Genomic DNA, 27076 nt, shown 5'->3' with positions numbered 1-27076 from the left:
TCTCATGTAAAACTTAACATGAATCTGTCTTTACATCTATAAAACATGTTATGGTTCAAAATAAAAAAAAAAGGTAAGATGGCAACATTTTAAATAGGTTGTAGTAGTATACACTGTGTAAGCTGAAAAATGTTTTCATTTCTTATAATTACTTTTTGCTTTGGGGATGTAACCCGAACCATGAACTAGTCATGAGGGAACTTTTGGCTTATGTTGTGTTTATTGCTGTCAGGTGAGTACACGTCTTCACAGCATCAATGTTGTCACCAGTTGACACATCATCAATAGTTTTTAATCTGGACAGATAGATATTATGAATTTACACATATAATGCAAGTTTTTCATTTGCTGCATTCACACACAGCTAATATTTGTTGCTAAATGCTAACCTCAGCAAAACTTTACACCACAAACTGGACCAAGTCGCAAAAGAAACTTTACATCAACTTGGATTAGCGCCTCTTGTTTGTTACTTGTTTAAATTTAGCCTAACAAAATACAGATGTTGAGCTTAAAATTTTGCTATTAACTGGAATAAATCCTTAAACGTTAGCAACAGCTTGGTTTATTGAGGCATCAGGCCAACCTTTTAGAATCCCTAATTTCTGAAAAGTCAAGTCTGTAGAGTGTGTATGCAGCTGTAATTTCCATAGCTTGCCTCTCCTTGCTCATGCATTCAAGGTGTGTCTGTGAGTGTATTTGCTTGTGTGTGACTTTGACCTTTGCAATTCCACCAGGGACACCAGAGCTCACAGTGCAGCCTTTTCCCTGAAAACCCAGAAACACACAGACAAAGCAGTGTGCAAGCAACCATTTCCTTCTGTTGATGAAGCTTATTGGCCACAGAAGTTTCTCATCTTTCTGTGCTGCATGTGTTTCTCTGCTTTGGTCCTCCAGTTGGACAGATTTCTCACCACAGAGTTTTAAAGGCCCACTCTGAATCTGAAGTGAGCAATCCTGCTGGGAGGGAAGCCAGAACCCAAAGTTCAGTTCTGGGTCCTTTGGATTTGCTCCATCACCCTCAGATACTTCAGGACAGAGCAGTATGTTTGAAAGAAATAAAGACACAACATCTATCTTGACCTGTAATTTTCTTTCCACTTTCCTTACCTCACTCTTTGATCTTGCTCCTTCTCAGTGCCCTTGCTGATAGTTATGTATCCCTTGTGACTCTCCCGCTGCTTCTTCCCTTTACCCTCAGCCTGACCTTTCCTGTCTTCCCTTCTTATACTTATTCAGCTCTCAGCTCTCAGTCTCTCGTCTGTTTCAAGTCTTTTCCCCAGATGGCTCATCCCCAATTTTCTGTCATTACTATCTATTCCCATACCCATTTTTTGTGCTTCTGTGACCATTCTTCCTTCCTTCCTTCCTCCCTTCCTTATTCACCTCCTCCCTCTTACTCTAACATCCGTCACTCTCTGCTTTCCTGTCTTTGTCAATCTGAACTTCCTGGAATTCATCTGGAGGAAGTGTTGCCTCCTGAACCTGATAACACTTCACCCAATCTCATCAGTTTGACTTGCAACACACATTTAGCTTGTGTGTTATCCATATTATATCCCACATAATGTTCATGCAGCACATAAAGAAAGCGTCATATATTCTTATGTACTTCTTCTCTGGGGTTAGGAAGAAGTCATACTGTTTAACCAAAGAGTAGCCTGTTCAAAAGCAGATTGTTATTGCTCCAAATCAACCTGGCAACAGTCAATTTAATCAGCAGTGCATTTGGTGACGTTTGAGCCAGGACATACAGTAGCCATATGACAAACTGCACAATTGTATGATTAAAGAACCTGTAGGAGTGCTTCTGCATGGGTCAAGTTAACATTTTTGCTTTGTTTGTATTTGTGTGAGTGTTTCTTTGGCATAAAAGTTATGTAGTCAATTGGTGTCAGAAGTGAGGTTAAAAAGCAAGAGCCTGGAGTGCAATAACAGCTAGAGCCATAAAAAGTTCTCCAAGACATTTATTCTCTCTTTTCTTAGACCCACTTCATCCTGTTCATTCTCACTGGGGGGCTAGAGCCTATCCCATGTTACCAGGTGAAAGATGGCTTTGCCCTGCACAGGTCACCACTTTTTACACTAAAAATAACATCTATGGCTCTCATGCTGCATTCAAGCAAAAAGAAAAACAAGATTTTAAAGATAATTAAATGGTAACAAAAAGAAATCAAATCTTGCTGTCTGTTATTTCCTGGAGTTATCAGAAAAAAAATGGACAAAAGTGACCAGAACAGAAGGACGACCTACGAACAACCTAATAATGACCTGTAGGCTGTACTTAATCAGTAAGTAACATTGAAGTTGCAGCAAATTTTCAAGTACTTATGTTAATTGTGTTTTTAGTCAGATAGTCTGTCCTGTGTGTGGACTTGTGCTAGATTTATATCTGTTTCTGGAACATGGCATGGCTTGGCACGGCTCTGTATATTCTGCTTGTATATTTTTTGGTATCTGTTGTAGGTGGCTCCATGTGACTGATTCTATCCAATACTTTTCTTTTTGTACTAGTTAAACTGAAGTTCAAACACTGACAATGCTGTAATGTTGAAACTTTGCAGAGTGCTGAATGATTGGTGAACACCACTGTTTATGTAAGTTAGTAATTCAGCTGCAAATGCACTAACACACATTTTTCCTCCATCAAGTGCATGTCATTGAAGATAACTAACAAATTACAGATATCACATTTGTATGTGTGTGGATCACGTGATGTGAGCTTGATGAATAAAAAACATGAGCATGTTTATTAATCACAAATATGGATTTATAGATGACAAAAGTGCATAACTGTCACCCAAATTATAAGTCCATTTTTTTACCATAATGTGATACTTTTTATGTTTCTCCAACTAACTATCACATTATAACGTGATAAATGCTCCACACCTTTTATTTGTTTGTTTGTTTTTGTTGCTTGTGTACAGCAGAGCCCTGCAGCCCAAATTTAACCCCATTAGAGTTACATTTTGGCTGCAGATCAAATGAATCAATGTTTGCCATAAATGTTTCATGTTGGTTCTGGCAGGGTTTCAATTGGGGCCCAACTTAGTAAGTTGCATGGGGGCCATGTATGCAGCATATACCTGCCAGTATGTCCATGTGGGGCTTATAAGAGTTCAGTTCCCGCTATATGGGTACTGAGTGGGCACAGGCTTAAGCTGGGAAAGTTTTGTGGGTCCTATGTGGTTTCTGTTAGGCCCCAGATGTGAAGCCCATGTAAACTGGCTATAGCCCCATTATGGATGTAGGTGGGGCCGCTAAGCATGGGCACAAACAGGGCAAATTTGAAAGCCCATGTCAGATGAGAAAATGAACTCTCAGATGGACCCCAGCTGAAACACAGTTAGAACTAACTTACACACAGGTGAGGCTACTGTGGAAAGTAAGGACAAACCCAAATGGGACCCTTTTATGCAGGTCAGATTTAACCCATGGACCCCACATGGACAGCCAGAGCCGGTGCCACAAGTCAAGAACATAAAGGGTACTTTCATAACAATGTTGTTTGGTCCACTTTAAACAAACTGAGGTCTGCTTCAAACGATAGTATGATCAATTTGTTCCAGTATAAACACCAACAGTACTCTGACTCTCCCAAAAAAAGCAGACTCTGTTCTACTTGAAAGCCAGGTGTCTGTGTTTACTTACAAATCATCAGAAAAGAAAGTGACTATGGCAGCCGCAATAAAGCATCAAGAAGAAGAAAGTGATGCAGATTATTGTTTGTGTTGAAGGATAGACAAAGTCGACAGCGTGCATTCAGAATATGTATGTTCTATACACCACAGAAAAATCAGGAACCCCATGACCAGAGTCCTGCATGGGTCCAATTTATAACCACCCGAACCCACCAAAATGTATCATGATAACCAAACCCAGCCTGTTTGTGTCTCCTGTTGAAATCTGGACCCAACGCAACCCGTTTATGTACAACCCCGTGACCCCATCCACACATTTACACATAAAGAACTTGATCAAAATGCCATACTGCACTACGTCCCTAGTCTGTTATTTTGTGACTTGGGGGCCTTATTCATTTGTTTTAGCACGTTTTCTCCATTCCTGAATTACAGAACCAACAGCAAAAAAATATCTCGCTGGCTTCACTGGGCACATTATGTCAAGAACCACAAAAATAAACTAAATTAAAAAAGGGAGAAATAAATTCAAATTCTGTGATCCACTCACACTAAATAAATATCCCCCTGCATGATATTTAATCTATGTATTTTTTACAAATATCGTCTCGTAGTGAACATCTGTTGTAATGGTGTGACATTGCCCAAGCAGTTTGGTCTGCTGGAGTTAAGTACAGTTTGAAGATAAAATCTAAAATTATATTAATTTATTGCTGCATTAACATTTAAAACACTGAATACAGCCAGCAGTATTTTAGATTAATCATTTTGCAGTAAGCATATGCAAAAAGCAAACATATAAGCTTTTACCAATGTCCAGTCAGCTTAGCAGAAAGACTGAATACATTATATTTTATCTGCATAAAGATGAACTCTTATCATGGTTTAAAACTTCTGTATGTTTCTCCTCAGGGCAACAAGTTATGTCAAATATATCTTTTAACATAGAACGCTACCCAAATGGAGATAAACTTGGGTTGCAGTTATTTCTTTTTCTGAGTCTTGTTGCATATCTAAAGAGGATTAAATTTTAAACTCACAACTGGAGAAAAGTGGCCAGCAGCGCAATCCAAATGTGAAGACTAATCTTTCCCCTCCAGACTAAATCTTCTTCCAGCCAGACACAAGTGAAAAGGTCCTGTGTAATGCTGTCACCAAACACCTTTGCAGATCCACAACACCAGTACCTTTGGGCCGCAAAGCACTCTAGCCTATTGAAAAATAGATGTTCCAAATGAAATATAGATGCCCTTTGGAATTGTATAACAAGTGTGTACTGCAAACATGTCTATGGTGTAACCATCATAAAACTGTCACTAAACAGCCTCAGATTAAAAATGAGAGGGCTGGATGCACTCGGGTGCACAGAAAAATAAGAAATATTACTTCTCCGCTGTGCAGTTTGCCAGAAGTCAGTAAGAGTAAAAGCAGGTAGGGTTTCTCTTTGAACACACAGTTTGAGCAGGCTGGGATAAGCAATTCATTACATCATGCATGAGCTGATACCTCTGAAACCGAACCACTTTCTTGCCTTCGCTCTTTATTCCCCCTCACTCTGGGCAATTTACACTTTCAGTCATTTGCAGCCTAAAAATTTAGGCTCTGGTCCATTGTATGAGTTAACACAAGCTTGGAGATCAGACTCGTTTCTGTTGTACTTTACTGTGGTCAGTCTTCATTTACATACATCATGTGTACCCTAGTACAATACAATTTTCCCCAGGCAGTCTTTAACATTGGTAAGAAATATAACAATAGCAAGTTTCAGAAAGCATATAGCATAATTGCATGTTTTAATGGTGCTACTACCCTGACATGGAAGGTCTTCCAATCTCCTCTTTTATGAACTTTGGTTTCATTTAAACAGTCCCAGCTTGCAGATCAGTGCTCATGTATAACACTTTCTATTTTTATAATCTCTTTTGTGTAATCAGCAGCTGGCTGCAACCTTTGGTATGAATATTTTACCTATGTCACCCTTTTTTTTCTTAAATGACATTGCCCAGAAAAGTTATTTATACTTTAATAGTTACAGTTTATCACTAATATCTTGTGAGTTTCACTGCCTTTCAGATCATACAATTATTTTTATCTGAAAGATTAAAGGACAGAAGGTTAAGATTAGCCTTATTTGCAACTCTAACACTGCACTTTTTAAGACAAACATAAATCATCCGGTATTATAACCACCATTAATTAATTTCTGGACCAATTTAGTCTACTTTAAACAAATGTGTGACATTTTATTCAGAAAAAGATTACACACACGCATGTAAATTTATATATATATATATATATATATATATATATATATATATATATATATATATATATATATATATATATATATATATATATATATATATATACACACATACACACTAAAGCCTTTCCATACAATGCGTTCCTATGACCTCTACCATACTTTGCATTATTTATGGCCACTGATTTGCTGTAAGTGTACAGAGAGAAACTTACAGATGTTTAATTATTTATAGGGTTCTCACATATGCATGTTTCAGACCTCATGCTAAAATCATGTCATTCAAACTCCATTGAAAGTAACTTTGATTATAAGAAATCAGAATCTGAATAAATACATAACTTTTACATCTGTTTGAATTTTTTGCTTTGATCTTAATTTTCACTTTTGAAAAAGATTACTGTGTGAAAAAAGTCAGCAGTAATGAACATAACTTGCTAACACAGCATATTGTGGTGGCAAATGTGTCAAAACCTGGTGTCAGGCAGCAACACAAGCTCCTCTTTTTTTGCCAGTGATATGGTGTTAAAGAGCTGTACTTGTGTCTGATGTTTCTTGCTAGAACAGTCTGTTTGGTCACCAGGGTGATGAGTCCCGCCAAAGACAGGGATGACAATATCACCACTTCTGTGAAAAAGTATACTTGGTTGTCTGGTGTTTGTGTTTTAATATGTAAGTATGGGTGTTTTTATGATGTTTAAGACTCTTAAAAGTGTTAAAAGTGTTAAAAGTGAAGCCTATGTGGAAGTGCATAAAACTGCAGTTCCCCCTTCATCCACTAGGGGCTGCAAAACAGAGCAAATCCCCATAGACTCCCATGTTAAAAAGACCAACTTCACAGCAGAAATAAATATGTTTACAGCCTGGTTCAAAAATCCATTTTCGGTTTATAGGTCAGGTTTACCTTCATGACAACTGTGGGGGCGTGAATTTTTTTCAAACTCGCCCATTTAAAAGTAATTTAATCTCAAAATTTGGCATATTTAGGGGTGTGTCCTTTAGTACCCAATTTCCTGCTTCAAGTAAGAAGAACGTAGAACAACCGCGGTTTTTTGCCAGTAAACAATGTGACTTAGCTTTAGCTTGCTTACCTCTGTTAGTTGGTTAGCTCTTGTTATTTCCTGGTTAGCTCGGTAAGATCTTAGCTACAGGCAGCTCGTCACAGAGGCTCCGTCCATCTTTTTACTGTATATACAGTCTATGGGTGAGACACTTGATAACGAGAGAGTTACATTAACGGGGTCATAAAGGGCATTCAGTTGGGGACCAAAGTTTCAGGTTGTGTTGGAGCACAACTCTCTAAAGTTGTTTTTTTTCACTTTACCTCATGACACAGACCCACACAGCAGTAGTGAGACTGAGCTGCCACTGCTGCACAAATAACAAGTGTGTTTTGCTCAATTTTGCAATCTCAAGCCCAGCACACTCTGTGGAAATCAGCGTACCTCAGCCAGATGTTATGTTTACAGCGATGCTAATCAGCGAAGCTGCTGTGTCTACTCCACACGGACAAACACAAGCACCAGTATGAAGTACTCTGATGTTTCCTTTGGTTATTGATCCAATCCAAAGTATCCGAACAGAGAACACAAACATAAGACACACTTTCCTGGGTTTGGTGTCTCAAGCAAGTGAATCAGGGATAAAAGTCTGTTTACAACTGAGAGACTGTGCTGACAGCTTTCGCAATTGATATTTGTGCCACGACGCAAATGACTGCAGTTTATAAGACTCAAGAAGAACCAAGTCAACTGCAGTGATGAGTTACAAAAAGGAAGCCTTGGCACGGCAGAGCAGCAGAGGAAATGCCATGGTTTTGGCAATTGGGAGCATAGGCTTGTGTCTTAACTAGGATATCCCAGGTCAAAGGTCATCAATGTCAACAGGATGTCCTCTTCATTCCTAATGATCAACTTTCCTGAGCTCACAACCATCACATGTATGATTAAGCTGTGTATTTGATCATTTTGGTTAAATTAAACTAAGAGTGTAGGGATAAAAGAACATCAGTTGTTTCAGCTGTTGTCTCACACACCACCAAGCAACATGAAGTAAAGAGTTCCTCTCGTTTAAGCGACAACAGCTGAATTGAACAAGTAAGAGTCTGAGCTGCTGCAGCACATTTTTTTCAAGCTGTTTCACAAAAAATGTGATTGTATGACTTATGACTGCGAACAACTTGGTGAGATGGATTCTTGTTTTATTCCTCTTTCCACCTGGATCACAGGGCAAAGCTTTGATCGCTGAAAACTGCTGACAAATGTACGAAAGTGCGTCTGTGTGGGCAGAAGTGTGTGGCATTGTGTGCATGCAGTGAAAAATGTTGTCTTTGAATTTCTTTGACTGTTTTCACCTAGAAAAACTTCAGATGATCTGGTCTGATTTTTGTCATACCACTACCAGGCACAAAGTCCTCCTCAACTGCCCTTTGATATGATATTGGACTATGTTACACTCTGTCACATCAAATGTTAGGAGGGTAGAAACACCGAGCTTGCAGAAAAACACAGCAAGCGCCCATGTATCACTCTGCCCTCAGACACACTCCTATTGAATTATTGTTCCTTTCAGCATTCTAATAATCCTTTTAGGAGTGAAATATTTGAGCCTACAACAATTCACAAAAAAAAACAAAAAACTGAAATAATACATAAAATATTAAAGTGTTGATCATTACAGTTTCCTCTTAGCGATCTAAAGAGCCATTACTTTCCACGTTGGACTGGAAAAACCCTTTGCCTTTGTTTGACACATTTCCTGACAACACCCTCACTCCCCCAACTCCACCTGCCAACCTCTATCTGCTGAAACATTATTTCCATTATTGAGCTGTTGGGAAGCTTTTGGGATCAAAACTCTGCCCCCTTTTACCTCTTTGCTGCAACTACATTGTACTATTAAATGTTTAGATTTTAACCCCTGTGATGGACTGGCAATGATTGCTATGATAGGCTCCGGCTTCAGCTTTGGCCCTGAATTGGTCAAAGCGGTTAAACTATAAGAACCCAGTGTGACATGTATGATACATACAGTTTCTGAGACATTTGGCATCATTCTATGGTACAAACTTTGTTTAAAATCCTGTTAAACACAATCAAATTTTTGTCTTCTGCCCCTTAATGTCAACCAGAAAGCACTAAAACTTTTGACATATCACATTGTAATAAATAGTAAATATCCCTAAAAGATTTTTGGTACTTTTTATTGTTTAAGGACAAATTAGGACCTCATATTCAAAGAATGGACTTATATAGTCATTTTTTCATGGGATGGGTCTTTATGGGTTAAGAAAATGGATGGATGGATGGATGGATGGACAGACAGACAGACAGACGGATGGACGGACGGATGGATTGATTTCACCTCAAGGTACAGCAAGGTTTGTAAATTGAGGAGGCTGCAGTGCAGGCCTGAAATGAAAATCGTCCTCAAGTTCTGCTCTGGTTCAAAATGTTTGGACGTGTAATTCTATATTTATGTTATTCATCCAAAATAATTTTTACTAAGGTGCATTCTTGGTATTGGTGAACAACACTGGACATTTTCATGCTAACAGCTCTTATTCAAACAAAACTTGCAGCAGACCAGGTACATGTCTGGTCTCCCCTGCAAACCACGGTGGGTTTGTCCTAAATCATTTGGTGCAAAAGTAATGAACTGAACATCTCTGAATGCCTCTCAAAGTTTTATGTGTGCATCTATTTGAATAAAAGGAAAAATTTATGTCTCTGTCTAGGGACATTTAATATACAGTAAGCTGGAAAAAATATGGAGAGTGATGGCTTATATGATGCAAAATTAATGGAATGACAGAGTTGCAGCAGTGGTTCTGTTCATTAAAAAAAAAACTTTTGGAGGTAAAGTTTGTGGTACTTTCTGAACAGATTGCTCTGCTTCCCTCCATCATAACAGAATCTTCTCCAAGCTTCAAGGCTGCAGTGGAAATGGTATGTGAAGTGATACATTCACTGACTTCTTTTCCTGAATAAATTCAGTCCATTCGTTTTTTAGCTGACAAAAAAAATAAAAAAAGAAGAATGTAAAGATGTTCTATGAAACAAGTCTACTTTTTACTAAAGAAAAAGGGTTTAAAAGCCTAAAAAAATAAGTAAAATGGTCAAAAGTCCACAAACTGCTGCATTCATAAATATTAGAAATAAAGTACCCATGCTGATCTGTCAGTCCTGTACTTTCATCAAACTTTTTCCACTTTTTTACAGACTATTTCAGATATCAAGCATGAATCAAGCTCATATCTGCTGGTGTGAGAATTTCTGCTGATTGAGTCTCCAGCATAAATGTGCACTAGAAAGAAAGAACAACACTAACATAACATATCCCATATGCTCTCATGTCATTTGCCATCTTCATTATCTGAAACAATCGACACATTATTCTGGTTTCCCTTCTGTACCAGTAAGCCAGACAGTTCCAAGATGCCCTCTGGGTGCCTCCATGCGCTGATGTGAGGGAACTCTGTTTCTGCACATACTGCAGGAAGAGAGTATTTTGTTGCTGTCTCCGTTTTGTTTTCTCGAGTTGACAAGAATCAAAATACAGCTCGTCCTGGTGGCGACATTTCATGCTTCGTGTGGAAGCCTCATCATAGCGCCTCACAGCGTCCATGGGTTTATATCCCTCACATGAAGTGTTATATAGGTTTTCATATTCTCTCCCCACCTTGTCCTGCTGTACCTCCAAACTATCTGTTGAATTGATGAGGCTTTCATCAGTGGAAACTTTCCATTTCCTGTTTTTTCATATTAACCACACCCACTTCAATGTTTTTGACCAATAATACAATAGTTGGGCACAACACAAGAAAAAAGTTCTGCTTTTATGATGTGATGCATTTAAGCTGTGAGAACTCCCAACATACATCCTCCTTTTTGGAGACTTTGTAGATTAAACTATATATACGGACCTTTCCACTGCCCATCTTGGTAAATGTAAAGTTCTAATGGGAAAGCCTGCTTGCTTTCATCCCCCCCGACTCCCAGAGCTCCAAGGACCACACCAAAGCTGGTTATGAAGAGGCTCCAGGTACACAAGGAAGAGTCTGAGGTATTCAAATGGCCTCTAAACCCCTCAATCTGATGAAATGTCGTGGCTTTCGTGTGAATCAAGTCTAATCTACAAAGGCCCCACCCCCTACTGGGCTCAAAGGATCCATTATCATCTCCCAAAGGCAGACACAGCAGGTCTCTGACACCCTGAGATGATCTTTGTCCAGGTATTGACTGGTTAGAGGCCCCTAGGTTGCATGCAGACCTGTTATTATTAGTTGTTGGAGCAAGAAGTGGCAGACTGCAGCTAAGTAAAATAATGTTTATTGGAAAGATCTTTTGGAAGAAGCAAAACTAAAAATAATCTGTCATGATAGTAGACGTTCAAACATGAAACTCAGAAAACCCAAGAATCCAAAATCGCTTTGACTGCAAACATCCAGATGGGACTTCCGCAGCTCATCTTTCCAGAACAGACTTTATGACAGAGGCAGAGGCAGAGAGGTGCCGGCAGCGCACTAGTAAAGGCACACTGTGATCAGCTGTGTGTACGGCTTGCTCCAGTCTTAACAGGCCTTTTACCTGAAAAGAGTCTCTAAAACATGAGCAACAAAATGCGGAACAAAATCTCCCGAAAATAAACCAAAAGTGTGGTTTGACCGTTTGGCCAGTGCTGTCCTACTGACACCAAGATCAACTTTCTGGTTGATGGCCTCTTTTCTCTGCCAGCTATTGGAAATGAAGGCTGCAAATCAAATGAATAAATAAATGAATATATAGACTGGTGTGTTTATTCCCATGATGAGGTACAGCTGTAGCTGGAGAGAAAGGATAATCCAAGTGAGGGCAAGTGGAACCAGGAAGGCAGGGCATGACAAGTGTGGCTGGAGAGTGAAGGTAGTTTCAGAAAGAGTAAACACTTCACAGGGTGTAAAAAAAGGAGAAAAAAATCAATATCTACCATTTGTAACTATTTAATATGGTAAAATGATTGTAGTTCATTATTGTATTATTATTATACCCATCAGGGGGCAGTAGACTGGATTTTGAGCCACGTTTTTGACCATAAAGTGGTGCAAAAGGTTTTACAAAATTTTATATAATAAATATGATTCATAGAGCATATACAGCATTAAGAGTAAAAATGACACATTTTTCAGTTAAAACTGCCAGTAGCAGGATCCATTTTGTTGCTTTTTAGTTTTGGTGGTTATTATAGAAATTTTAAACTAGTTTGTTCCCTTTCCAACCCCAGATGCCATCAAGCAAACCAGTTAAGCCGGATGCTGAATCACATGAAATATATTTGTTGGAACTCTTTAACTGGCTCTCCAGGAGGAAAGTCATTCATTAGCTGTCTGAATAGCAAAGAGGGCATAATAACAAGGCAATGAGAGGGAAAAGGCAATGAGAGAGCGAGGCATGGAGGCACATGAGAGTTTAATACAGAGGGAGGGGAGCTGAATTAAAAATGCTGGGGTAGACAACACAAAAGGAGTAGCCACAAAAAGATAGCTAGCACAATCTCCATGTTACTACACAGCGGCGTATCCCTGCGAAGCAGACTGCTCTGCAGGCCAAACAGTGTTTTATTCATGTGAGAGCCGTCACAAAAAAGTGCAAAGCTTCAAGGCTGTTCAGTCTGTTGCTCAATTATTCATCAAGCAGAGAAATGTATCCTGATTGAAGCTGCTTTGAACTTGGGGCATCATTTTTCACAGCTGTTTTTTTTTTTTTTTTTTCTTGCTCCGCTGTGTGTAATGTACCGCCAAACAGAGCCGCGTCTCTCAGCCTTCCCTCCCCACCGGGACTATGAGTGTTAATTTATACCAATTTAAATTTTTTATGATGCAAAAACCTATTCATGCTAAATTAAGCCCTCATAATAACTTAATAGCAGAGAGCTATGCCCCCACTGCGAGTGAATAACATTATCACTTCAGACATGCTTAGGCATTCAATTTTTCATCTTTGACATATTGTGTTGTGAATGTGAAACTGTTATGCCATGTGATCTGTTACTGGCTACTTGTGCCGTTCATAGTTGTGGCTGCTTTTAATTCAGCGTTGAATTATTTCCAGGCCATATGTGAGACGTTCATTTAAATAGATTCCCAGTTTAACACCATAAAGCCAACATAACAAAGAACACTTTCATCCTGAAAAGCCCTCAGAAGAAGCACTTTCTGTCCCTGCTCTGTTAATGATTTCATTTAAAAAAAACTGTCAAAGCTTCACACATCTATTCATTTCATTGCATTTTATGTAGCCTCACATGCGCCTGTCATTCATATATCTGCATGCTTGAAGGGAATCTGGGGCCCTTTCAACATGCTCCGACACCTTGTTAGTCTGAATGCTAAATGGTAGCTCCATGAAACATGATGCTGCTGCGACGCTTATCGCCTCCTTTTCTCCCACATCTTTGTTTTTGTTTCTCCCTCATTTTCCACCCTCTTTCCTTTTGTTTATTTCCCCTTTAATACCCCATTGCTATCTTTCCAAAGACAGGCTTTGTGGCGACTTCAGTGAAGCGACTCTTGTGTCGGTGTCACTCTGAAATCCCTGGAAAGCCTGAACTTCTACCCCAGCGGAGAAATAAAAGCCCTGTCATTTGGAAGTGATTGAAACAGATTCCTCCACACAGACACACAGCCTCCAATTAAAAGGCAGTTATGTGGCAGGGATATGTCGTTTGTTTTGGTTTGTTCACATCCTTGCAGATAAAAAGGCAAGTTTTCCATCCCAACTCCTGTCGATTTTCGCAGCCAGAATATGAGGATGGTTATAGTCCTCGTCTTTAAACAGTCACAGTTTTGATTCAAAAGCTTGTAATATTTCAGGTCACATTAGGACTGACTTGAATGTAAAGACAGAAACCAAAACATACAAGAGCAGGGATTAATTTAAACCTGAACGCACATGTTATCCAAGCTGTTGGAGTGAAGTAGGTCAGGCCTGTCAGAATTTCCTCTTCTTGCTGCAAAACTTGCAGGTTGTTTACTGTCTTGACTGATGAGACATCTCTCATGCATTTCTCAGATTTCCAACATGAAGGCACTCTGTGTAAAATATTTACATGCTGCCAGGAAAGTAAACAAGTGCCCTTGGCTTGCTTACTGGGACCAATCAAAAGTTTGGGCTAAAGGACATGAAAGTCAAAGACAGCATGCGACATATGGAGTGGGCAGGGTGCTTGTGTTTGTTTGCATGTGTAGACACGTGAGTTAAGTTTTCACTGTGAAAACTTGTGCTGATAGTCAGAGTGAATTTGTGTGTTATGTGCCGTCTGTGATATGAACCTCTGTTAAAAGAGCAAAGGAACCCAGCGTGGCACCCTGTTGATCATAGGAGCCGCAGGCCTCAGCAGCTGTTGCACTTGTCTCTGTGAAATGAGGAAAACATGGCAATTTCAAATAGAATTGCCACTCTGCAATCATAAACATGAAAACGTACCCATATGCTAAAACGTTTCAGTTACTGTGGAAAGATTCAATAAAAAAGATAGTTACAGATTTAGTTTGTGGGTTTGGTTGGTGTGTTAGCGTTGGTGTTGAAGTTTTATCTCAGCGGCGCCTGCCTGATTAGCATATTCCATCATGTTAAACAAATAGAAGACAATGAGGACCATAGGGATGCGGGACAAACATGTGTGCCGCATACAAAAAAGATAAATCTGCTTCCAGTGGCATACAAAGGCCTATTGTTGGTGCTGCATTGAAGATTGATGAAGTTCCTTTATTGTCAGAGTGACTTCAACACAGAGAATGCAGCAGCTAATGCCGTATAAGCAGAGGTGTGATTGCCGTACACGCGCGCTACAAACCAGCCGGAGTCATATCGTTGTTTGTTGTGCAGACTGAAATACAGACCTTCAAAACAACACAAAAGAATCAAAGCTACAAAGTCATTTCCATGCTGAACCAGACCTGTTCTGCTGTTCAGCATTCGAGTACGCCACCATGTAAAAAGATACCACATGTCTTTCGGGGGTTTCTTCTTACATGTGCAAACAGAAGATAACTGGAAGACAGATGTGTCTGCTAATGCAGACTGCTCCCACAGATCCAATCAGAACAGTGGATCTGTGTGCTAAATTCTCTTGAGTTGCAATCTTCTGTATGTTTGAAACAAACACTTGTTAAATACCAACTGTGTGAGCTCATGTGGTTTTGACTGAAGAGTTACAGGGTGGTGGTTGATCTCGTGTGTATAATGCATGCATGTATGGCAAATTTTATTTATTCTTCTTCATCCCATGCTAATGTGTTCAACTTAGTTTGTCACTGTAGTCCAAAAAAAAAAAAAGAGAAGCAACAAAAATAGGTCACATAATTTGCTGTTTGTTTAGGCTGTTTGCTTCCATAGAGACTAAATACAAAAGATAAATATTTGCAAAGCTCCCTCACTCACATAGTTTAAGTGAAAAAAAGGGAATGAAAGGAAAATAAAAATGTACAAAATTAATTAACTCAGAAGCATGCATCTGCAACCATATAGCAATAGGACAATACACTCTGGTCATTAAAATAAACGTGTTGTTTTTGTCTCTTTCAATCGTTAATGCAAATGACAGTAAATAATATTTTTAATCATCAAAAGTCATATGCAAAAATAATAATTACTAGTAGCATTCAGAGAGTGCAGGCCTCCACAAAGTCGTTGTAATTTCTTTTTACCACATTAGTTTTGAGTTAGAAGCCCTAATGGCAAAATGACACGAAGATCGTCAAAATGCCAGAGCAGCTGGTGAGAAATTTTTGCATCTGTGTCATCGCAAATATGCAAACATATTGACAGGGAAATGGTAGGGAGTGTCCACACCACCTGCTGGAAAGCACACAACAACCTGCTCATTACCTCAGGTAGACGGTACAGGTCTATCCAGGCCAGAACCACCAGGACACCACGCAACCATAGACTGCAACCATGGAGACGAACCACATCCCAACACAAGGACTGTGATCTGGACCATGCAGTGTTGAAATAAACCTCCAACTTGTCTTTGAATTGAAGCAATAATCCCTACAACTCCAAGTGTGTTTACAGACCTTTTTTTACATGTCAGCTGTAAGCTGACATAGTGGAAATATGCATTTTATGTAGATGGACGATGGTTAAAGAGGCAGTGAGCGACTGGACTTCTGCTCAATACCACAGCATTATTCTTTGTCTTCAACAACTCAACTGAAACATTTCTTTTCTCTTATAAACTTCTCTTCCTGTATTCAATCATTTTCATGTAACTTCATATTCTTGCAGCGGTTCATATCAATGCAAAGGTTAAGTTTCATCTGACAGCAGTGCGGATGGTTAACACTCATCATGTGTTTGTGAAGAATCCAGGTTCCAGTCAGACTCCAGGCGAAGTTGCTATAGCTCAGGCCAGTGGTTCTCAAATCTTTTAAGCCATGACCCCCAAGATAGCATAGGTTGGAGTTTGTAACGCCCAATGCAATGCCCCGACCATTGTGTGATATATCAAATGGTTGATCCTGCCACCACTGTCTAAATGTGCAGCTGGAAAACTGTCAAGATCTTCACGAATGAGGATGATGTGTTTTTTGGTACATGGGATTCATTGCTGCAACAAGGCACTTGCATGCCCAGAATCAGCTTCTCTCACTGAGATAATGCCAAATTCACATTAATGCAGCAGTGTACAAAATGTGTTAAACATGTGTAAAAAAAAAAAAAACTTAAGGTGCTCATTTAACAGTTTTAACAGCCTTGGTTAAAAAAAAATTTACAATTATGTGTTGACCGAATAAAATAATCACATGACCACAAAGGGGTCTCTATCTCCAGTTTAGGTTGAATTCTCATTCTAGGGGTTGTTATATGGAAGTGAGAGTTAGTTACATCCGTCGAGGCAGATGTAACTAACATGCAACTGCATTTTCATGCAGACAGTCCACCCACTCGGCAAACGCAGGGACTGGCAGAGGCTGAATGTGGACCGAGGCCTTGAGCAGAGTATATGTGCTCTTGGAGGAAGAATGAGGGATAAACAACTTCTTAAGACTCTTGCATTCTGCTGAACCTGTTTTCCTGCTGCATAATTAACACTGAAGAAATGTAGTAAAATAGTGTGAATCAGTTTCCGGTAAGTTTTCCACAACTTCAGGTTATCATTTATATACTGAACAGAAACATAAACACAACACTTTTGTGTTTTCTCCTATTTCTCGTTTTGCTTTTTTGGAGGGTGTAGGTGGGGTTGGGGGAGGAAGGGTGTCTGGGGAGTGTCAGAAAACCAATGAGTATCTCGAGTGACCTCCATTTGCCCACATAGTGGAATAAATCTCCTTCACATGGAAATGATCAGGTTGTTGATAGTGGCCTGGAAAATATTGGTCCACTTCTCTTCAATGGCGGTGCAAAGTTGCCGGGTACTGGCAGGAACTGGAGCACACTGTCGTATATGCTGATCTAGTGCATCCAAGACATGTACAGTGGGGACATGTCCGATGAATATGCTGAAACTTGGACATTTTAAACTTCTTGGAATGGCGTACAGATCCTTGCAATGACGGGCCGTGCATTATAATGCTGCAACATGAGGGGATGGTTTTGGATGAACGGCACAACAATGGTCCTCAGGATGAGCATTCAAAATGCCATCAATAAAATACACCTGTGTTCGTTGTCCATTACACATGCCTGCCCATACCATAATCCCACCACCCCCATGGGCTACTCCATCCACAACGCTGACATCAGCAAACCCTAAATTACTTTCTCAAACTTTAACTGACTGCATTTCACCTCAGCTCTACAGAGCCTTTCCTTAGTTTTACTTTTACAGGCTTCACTTATTAAACCTTGGTTCACTCTGACTGTCTCTATCAGTCTTATTTCTAGACACATGCTGCTTTTGGTCCAGGGACAAGCTTTTCTAATAAAGCCACTGTGCATCACTTTCACAGAAAACAGTACAAAAACAAAATTAGGATTTCCCTTAATGAAGACAGGGGACAGCCAGAAAGATATTTCCTCAATAGATAATGAGTTGGTGACTACTGTACTTTTTTTTTTTTTTCCACTTCAGTCTTTATTAATTTTTTTAGAAATAAAATATAAACATATACAGAAGGCAAACCAGTGCCCCTTCGATGCATAGATTTACATTGTGTAAAATAACACAACATTAAAAGAAGAACAAACACACAAAGTGAGAGCAACAAAAGAAAAAAAAAAAAAAAAAAAAGGAAAAGACAGCAACCAGTATTCCAATATACAGGTATATACGAAGAATCGCAATAAATCGAATCGGCACCCATACATTTTTCTTCCTTTTTTCTTCCCTTCTCCTTCTTTTCCTCTTTTTTTTTCCCTTTTTCCCTTCTCCCTTTTCCTTCCCTTTCTTTTCTTCCCTTTTTTTCTTTCCTTCCTTCTTTCCCCTTTTTCTCCCTTTTTCTTCTTTTCTCTTTTTCCTTTTTTCCCTTCTCCTTCCCTTCTTTTCCCCTTTTTTTCTTCCCCTTCTCCTCTTTTTCTTCCTTTTCTCCTTCCCCTTCCCTTCCTTTCTCTTTTCTTTTTCTCTTTCTCTTTCTCTCCCCCTCTTTTTTTCTTTTTAAAATGTGTTCTTTGAAATTTTGTAGGCAATCCATTTGTCCCATTTTTCATGAAATTCACCCTCTTTAAGTCTCAAGACATAAGTCATTTTCTCCATGGTGAAAATCTCCTGAACGACCTCCATCCACTGAGTATGGCTGGGCGGTTCAGGTTTTAGCCATCGCCGTGTTATTGCTTTTCTTGCGGCTGTCAATAATATTTTTACTAAATACTGGTCATCCTTATTTACAACATCAGAAAGATAGCCAAGATACAATGTAATGAATGTCAAAGGAATGGGGTATTTTAACATCTCGCACAAGGTTACGTGAACAGATGTCCAAAACAATTTAATCTGTGAACAATCCCAGAAGATATGAGTATGATTAGCACCTATAGTGCCACACTGCCTCCAACACATTTGCTGACAGGATAATTGTTTACTTTTAATAGATGGCGTAATAAAGAACCGAATAAAGTTTTTCCAGTTAAACTCTCTCCATTTTAAAGAATTTGTAGAAGACTGAGATAGCTCACAGATTTTATGCCATACCTCATCAGAAATTGTAGTAAGTGATTCCTTCTCCCCTTTTTCCTTGATATACAGAGTTGTACGTTTTTGACAGGACATTAAGCTCAAATAAAGCTTAGATATAATTTTACGTGTTTTTTGTTGGTACGCATCGCATATTGTCTCTAAAACTACATGAGATACACTTCCTTTTACTTTAATTTCTTTGTTATAATATTCTCTTAGTTGTAAATACCGAAATAACTACTGTACTTTTAAAGTAGGAAATGTCCTCATTTACACCTGCCAAAATGAATTTAGCTGGTTTGGCAGGTGTTGATTTTGAGCACCAGTCCTTACAAGTAGTCATCAGCGTTGACAGTTTCAGAGACAGTTTCAGTCTAAAGATGAAGTAAACAACAGTCTGGTGATGTGATGCAAAAAATATTGATGAGGCTTATACTGCAATGAAATTTGAATTTCTTTTCCCATCTTGCATATTGAGACTGCTCAGACTGTTTCCTGCAGTACATGATTAAACAATTGCCTCATATCTCAAAAACAAAACAAAACAAAACAACTTTAATCTATCAATTCTCTGAAAGGTGTGCGATCTTTTGCTTGTTAAACGATGTGTATCTGTACAGAAAAAAAATGTATTTAGTTTTGTTTTCCTGCTTTCCCTGTGCCAAGAAAACCAGCTGCAAGTTGGAACAGTCTATCCAGTCTTCAGAGAAGTTACGATCACAGGAAAGATACAGTGCACTCCTCCTGTCGCTTTAATTCTGCACCAGTTGTACTGGTAAACAAAACGATAATTAGATTTACAAGCTTTCATAAATCCATTTGAAAAATGTTCACTTGTGTTCAAACACAGATGTGCACTTTGCTGCAGTGCCAGGGTTTTGTTTTTGGACTAGTCAGAGTAATTATTGGTGGGCCTTGTGATACCATTATGAATGACTTTCTTTTCAAGGTAACTTTATTGACACCCAATAGTAGATTTGTTGTAAAGTAAATAGGAAAGGAAAATAAAACAAAACAGATAAAAGAAGACAGAAGAACAATACAAAATGCACACACACAAAAAGTGAGCACTCATCTGAGGCTTGGAATATAAACAAGTACATGAAGAAGAATTAAATGAAACATTAAAAAAGAGTTAAGACATAAGAACAACGAAGCCAAACTGGAATAAATAACAAATAAATGGTGGATTTAAGTTAACGATTAAAAAGTGCAATTTGTTTTATTTTATACATTGGCAGGAACAAGCTGTTCCTGTAGCATGTGTTGTTTGACTTCAGGACAAATTTCCCAGCCTGATGGCATGAACTTGAGCTCTCACCAGCGGATGGGAGTCATCGTTTCAACTTGAGCTTACCCTTTGCAGCATCTGATCTGGTGTAGAGTGACTTCAGACTCAGCTGGGACTCCCAGATCAGACAATGGGACCATTTATTTGGTCTGAGTTTGGTGAACTGCACTGGCTTATGAGAGAGCAAGCAGTGAGATCCAAAATGCTGGCTCTCTACTGTCACAATGGCTGGCAGCCAATGAGTCAAAACTCAGAGACCGATACACATTACAGTGAAAATGCAGCTTGATAACTGTATTCAAACACCAACGTGATGGAAAACTCCAGCTCTCTGTTGCAAAACTAAGACACCTTCCTGCAGATGAAAGACTGACTGGTTTCAATCTGTATGAATCTAGAGACCTTGTTCCTCGCTGTTTGACCTTTGTTGTTCTTCCCTTATCAAAAATGGAGTCCTTTTAAACATTAGCCAGATTGTAGCTAACATAGCTCTTGGCGCTGACGCCTGTGATGAACAGTCAGGACTCAGGATACTGACTCATTCCAATTTTTTAATGTATTCTAAATGGATGCTTATTGTGGCATGTCATTAACTTAGCTGTAAAGTATAACGTAAAAAAGCTATATTTTACATTAAACTTTTTATTTTTGTTCTGTAAGGCTACCTCTGAACTGTGATGTGTTGTTACAGACACATTGGCCACTTTAAAATGGCCTGTTGTAACTAGACTTTTTTGTTCTTTTCCAAAAGAACATTTATAGTCTTTTGTGAAATCCACAATCAGTATTAATAATTAAAAATAAAGCTTAAAAAAATATAAAATATCAAGTCATTACAGATACTGAACAAATGAAAGGGTGAACTTTACTTAATTTATAAAGCACTTTAAGACAAGAGCTAAAATAAGTGTTATACACAGAAGATAAAACTGTTCAAAACAACAACTATTAAAACCCAAACTAAAAAGAAAATACAATAAGTAAAATACAAGATAATGAACCAGAAAAGAATGACTTGATGTTTTATTTTAAGCGTGCTTTTGCAGTTTCTGTATCTCTACTAACCAGTGCAGTAATTTAATAATACAGACACACACACAGTCATGTTGCATATTTCATAAGAGACATCCAGAGTTGATAGCTCTATGTAAATTCCTCCACTTTGTGTAGCTGAAGATGGCAGGAGTAGCTGGCATCACTAGTTTGTCCTGTCCCTGTGAGGGGTTTCCTCTAGTTGCATCATTGCAAGTCTTTTGCACTCCGGTTGGACGCTGAGACATGCAAACGCATACAAAGCTCATCAAACTGACGCCTCTGTAAGACAACGACAAGTGAGAATGAAACACAACAAATTTTTTTTAATGATTCTCATGGCTGCATTTTAAATCAATCACAACTGCTGCAAGTTTTTACCCATTTTATCACCAAGTCGTTTTGTACGATGAGGTATGTTATTTCAATCGCACATCCCCTGACGACACTTTCATTCGAGACCTGGCACTTTCATATCAGCTTCAAATTGCAGATTAAATATCTGAAGGAAAAGAGGGAACATGTGGAATTTAGTTTGAGAAATATATAACTAATTATTTGTAGATATAAGAAGTTATGCAGAGCATGCCATTCACAAATATGAGTTCCTTACTTAATGACTAAAGCTTGTTACATACTCCACGAGAAGTGAGAACTTTTTTCTTGTTCTTGATTCCCTAAGAAGAAAATGACGTCATTTTGTTCTTGCAGGACGCGTTTGAAGACAGTCCTTGACACATCGGGCTGGCAGAACTTTTTTCTTGCGGGGCTCTGAGAAGTATCGTGTGATTGGTTGGACATTCATGGTGGGCGTGGTTAACATGGAAAAAGCATGAAGCTGCTTCTGCGTTTTTGCTTGTTGCAGGTAAAACAGACTGTTTTGATAAAACAGCTTATCGAGGTGATGAGAAAGTATAAACATTTATACATGTGGCATTAAAACACTCAAACTCAGCCGCGTGCACGACCTGCCCTGCCGCGGACGGAGTTGTTCGTTAAATATGAAACCAGAAAAGCACTCGGAGAGTGGAAACCTCCCCCAAGCACAATGTTAAAGAATCCTTTTAAACAATTCCTGGATCCAAACAGTGATCCGGATCACCACCAAAATTTAACCAGTTCTTCATTTTCACATTTCCAACAACTCTTAAATTTTTTATAAAAATACGTCCGTAACCTTTGGAGTTATCTTGAGCACAAAGACTCCGGGAAAAACTTAACCTCCTTGGCGGAGGTAACAACCGAGTTCACTGCACATAAAAGCAGACATCGCCCCCCGCAGTGATCCCTCCCCGCTGCAGACGGGCTTCTTGTGGAGTATGGAGGATGGAACAAGCTTAATAGAGAAGGACAAAGATGAAGAACTGAGTTAAGAAAATAGAAAACAAGACCTGAGGAGGAGTAAGGAACAATGAGGGAAACTGGTAGCAAGAGTAAGAACCAGATGCAAACAGTGTGGGCAGGAGATGAGGCTGGGGGAGAAAATAGTGCATTTCCAGGGGATTGCCTCCCTGCCAGATGACACAGAGGAGGGGTTTCAAGTCAAGACAGGCTTTTCTTCCCTGAACTCCCCTATCTGATGACAAAGGGAAGGGATGAGTGGGGGGGGGGGAAGACTGGGCCATTCAGGTGTACAAGAAGACTGAGTGAGCAGGCTGCAAATTTTCCATGGAAATAATGAGAGCCTTTAAAGTAAAACAAAGAAGTAAAAAAACAAAATGTGGCATGAAGAAGAGGTGAGACCATGAGGATATATCTGAAAAAAAAAGATAACATTTAACAGGAAGGAAGGCTAAACTGGAGCAGCTATTCATAAAGCAGGATGGCTTCACCAACCTTCTGCCTCAACCTGATTGAATTTTAAATTCTGTCACAATATCTTTTATTTGCATGCCAATACATGCATAAGAGCATTATAACTGCACCCTGCCTACCGAGAATATAGCTCAGCAATTTATGAAATAACACTTTGCACGATTGCCAGGCAATCACGGATGGGAGCTTCAGGGCTGCTGCAAATGGTTACAATTAAACATATTAATAGGGCTCAGATTACACTACTATCCACATAATCTCATTGCTTACAGTGCTTATCTGGTGTGATGGCTTTCTGTAAGCTGTTCTGCACCTCAGCTGTTATTACCAAGCCTCACATGAAGAGCTAATCTTTTGTCATTACACTATCACACAATATCTGTTGCTGCCTCTAAAGTCAATAAAAACCAATTAAGCATCCCGTAGAGTTTTTATTTTTTCCCCCTCTAAAATGTTTCATGTAGCTGTGAGTGTGTGACTGCTCTAATGTAGTCTACATCCAGTAGAGATGTGAGGCGAGTAGAAGCAAGGAGCGTTTAGAAAAAGGAATTTTTTTTTTTTTTTTTTTTTTACTTTAACTTCAAAAGTAGAGGCTTTATCACCACTATACTGGACTATACTATACTATGGAGCAGTGTTCCTCATTGCGCGGCTCGCGAGCTGCATGCGGCTCACTGACTCTTGACTTGCGGCTCATGAAGCGGAGTTTGAATTTATTTGGCATATTCACAGCTCCCCAAACAAAGCGAACTTTCCGAGCAAACAGACTTGGATTCAAATAAAAAAGGCTGATGTGAATGTGCCCTAACTACTTTACACAAAAAGTCAAGACTTTTCGCCTGTGTCATTATTTTATCACTTTATTAATAACACCAACGGGTGTTGTGTTATATACTGTAGTACAAAATTTAAAAATGTTGAAAAAAAGTTCATGTACCACACTTAAAACAGCACCTGGTTGACAGGTACTTTACTATGGTGGCCCACAGATACATTTGTGCTTCATATTCAAAAACACTTTGCATGTAAGTAAACAACTTCAAAAAGAAAACACTGCATAAACAAAAACTACTGCCAATGGCGAGTCCGGACCTTATACCAATATAACACTTACAGGATCAACTTGGTTGCGCTGCATGTGATAGAGTTACTGACACAACCATGCTCTTCATCTGCTGATAGAGGAACAAGATGACATCCCACAGCCAACCAGGATGGTGACCAGAGGAGGAAGAGCTTACCAATCTGTGTGGATGTGTGTCCTTGTGTGTTCTTATACAAGCTAAAATGAATGAAGTGTAAAAAATGACCATCATGTGTTGTATTTTCCTCTTTTTACTGTGGGAGAGTGCAATAATCTGTGGTGGTTCTCAAAATGGGGGTCAAGAGATCATTTCAGGGGAAAGGGGTTCACTGTTCCAAAAAATAGACATTTATCTAATATATTTGGTATTTTCATTCAGTCTGTCAACTTTTTTTTTGTGTGTGTGTCTTGTCCAGCATTTAGGCAAGCAGAATGATGGTCTGGATGCTGTGTTCTGCTGAGCAAGTTTTCTTTGCCAAGGGAAGCTTTATAGATATAATGATCCCCTTGACTTTCTGAATTTTTACTTTATTAGTATATTTATTTTGTATTATTGTTTGAATTATAGAGTTTGTACTGCTGGACTGGAGAGGACAGATAAAAGACAGAAAGAGAAAGAATATATATATATATATATATATATATATATATATATATATATATACACATACATATACACATTTACACACATATGTATACATATATATATATATATATATATATATATATATATATATATATATATATATATATATATATATATATATATATATATATATATATACACTACTCACAAAAAGTTAGGGATATTTGGCTTTCAGGTGAAATTTATGGAAAATGCAATATGTTCATGCTACAGTGATATAATATCATAAAAGTAAGACATTTAAGTAGAAGGATGCATTACTGATTTCCTCATCTCAAAAAATTCATTCAACACAAAAGGTAACAACAATGGTAGTTACACCACAACAAAAAATTTGAACGTCTCAATATCTGGTCATGTGCCCTTGAGCATCAATTACAGCTTGACAACGACGTCTCATGCTGTTCACAAGGCAACTTATTGCCTGCTGAGGCATGGCATCCTACTCTTCTTGAAGGGCAGCCCTCAGGTCATTGAGGTTCTGGGGTGCAGGGTTTCGAGCCTCTACACGACGGCTCAGCTGATCCCACAGGTTTTCAATGGGATTCAGGTCTGGAGAGAGTGCAGGCCATTCCATTTGAGGTACACCAGTCTCCAACAGCCGTTCCCTGATGATGCGGCCTCGATGAGCAGGAGCATTGTCGTCCATGAAGATGAAATTAGGCCTGTGCTGTTCATGTAGGGGCACAATCACTGGATTAATGATGTTATTCAGGTAGTATGGGCTTGTCACTGTACCATTCACAAAGTGTAGGGCAGTTCTGTACCAAGTGGACACCCCTGCCCACACTGTAACACCGCCACCACCAAAAGCTCGCCTGGTGACAACAGTGGCTGATGCATAGTGCTCTCCTTGACGTCTCCAACATGGTTGCCGGCCATCATTTCTGCTCAGTGTGAATCGACTTTCATCAGAGAACAGCACTGAGGCCCACTGGTTCCTCGTCCAGCGTAAATGCTCCCTGGCCCATGCAAGACGATGATGCCTGTGTCTGGTGGTGTGGTCAGGTACCCGTGCAGGTCGTCTAGCACGCAGACCACTCTGATGGAAACGGTTTCGAATGGTCTGACGTGACACTTGGGTGCCTCTCACCTCTCTTAAACGTGCCTGGAGTTGAGTGGCATTCATCATCCGGTTTCTCAGGGCAGTGTTCACAATGTAGCGGTCATCAGCACGGGATGTGGCCAAAGGACGTCCACTTCTAGGCCTTTCTGTAACTCTTCCAGTCTCTCGATTTCTCTGTTGCAACCTGCTGATGACACTCTGTGACACTCCAAGCTCAGTGGCCACTTCTGTCTGAGAACGTCCTGTTTGAAGCATCGCAATGGCAAGGGACTGTTGTTCCATTGTTAGGTGTCGTCTTGGTCTCATGATGTCAAAATGTGAACAGCATGATGAGGACAACTGTTTAAACACCAGCTCTAATTGAACCAGGACATTTATTGGTCAATTCAAGGATCACACACCTGCCGTGATTTTTGCCGTTAAGCTCCTTGTTAGAGAACAGCAACTTGTGCAAAATTTATTGAAACATTTAACAGTTGGACATGTGCATTTAAAAGCTTAGAGAAGATCACATTAAGTTCACCTGTACAGGTTTGAATGCATTTTAGACTTGTTGTGAAATTTCACCCAAAAGCTGAATATCCCTAACTTTTTGTGAATAGTGTATTTATATATATATATATATATATATATATATATATATATATATATATATATATATATATATACACACATCTATGCACACACATACATACATACGTACAAACATATACGCACTCGCCAGTATCAACACAGCTACATGTACACATACAAGCCAACTTTAGATCATAGTGACTAAACTATGAATCAAAAAAGTTAAATATAAATGAGAAACAAACAGAAATGAGAAAACTAGCTGCTGTTTGTGAATAAACCTGCAGACCTGCAGATGAACATTTTCCACTTCTTGAGGCATTTGTGCCATGTCATATATTATTAGTATAGAATCATTGTTAGTAGCTTTTGTATTGGCAAGATGTTGGTTTAGCTCTGTACTTTTGTAGTATCTGCCACTATATTTTATTTTCCATCATAATTTTCACCTTTTTTTTCCAGCTATTTTTTTTATTTGCTAGCATGACTTCACATACTGTTCAAGACCATATGTTTACACTGAACCCACTTTGACTGTGCTGCCTCACTGATGTGTGTATGCAG

The sequence above is a fragment of the Telmatherina bonti genome, assembly GCF_933228915.1.
Source record: "Telmatherina bonti genome assembly, chromosome: 13".
In the NCBI taxonomy this organism is placed as follows: domain Eukaryota; kingdom Metazoa; phylum Chordata; class Actinopteri; order Atheriniformes; family Telmatherinidae; genus Telmatherina; species Telmatherina bonti.
The sequence above is the reverse complement of the archived record's forward strand: the minus strand, read 5'-3'. Positions refer to the sequence as shown.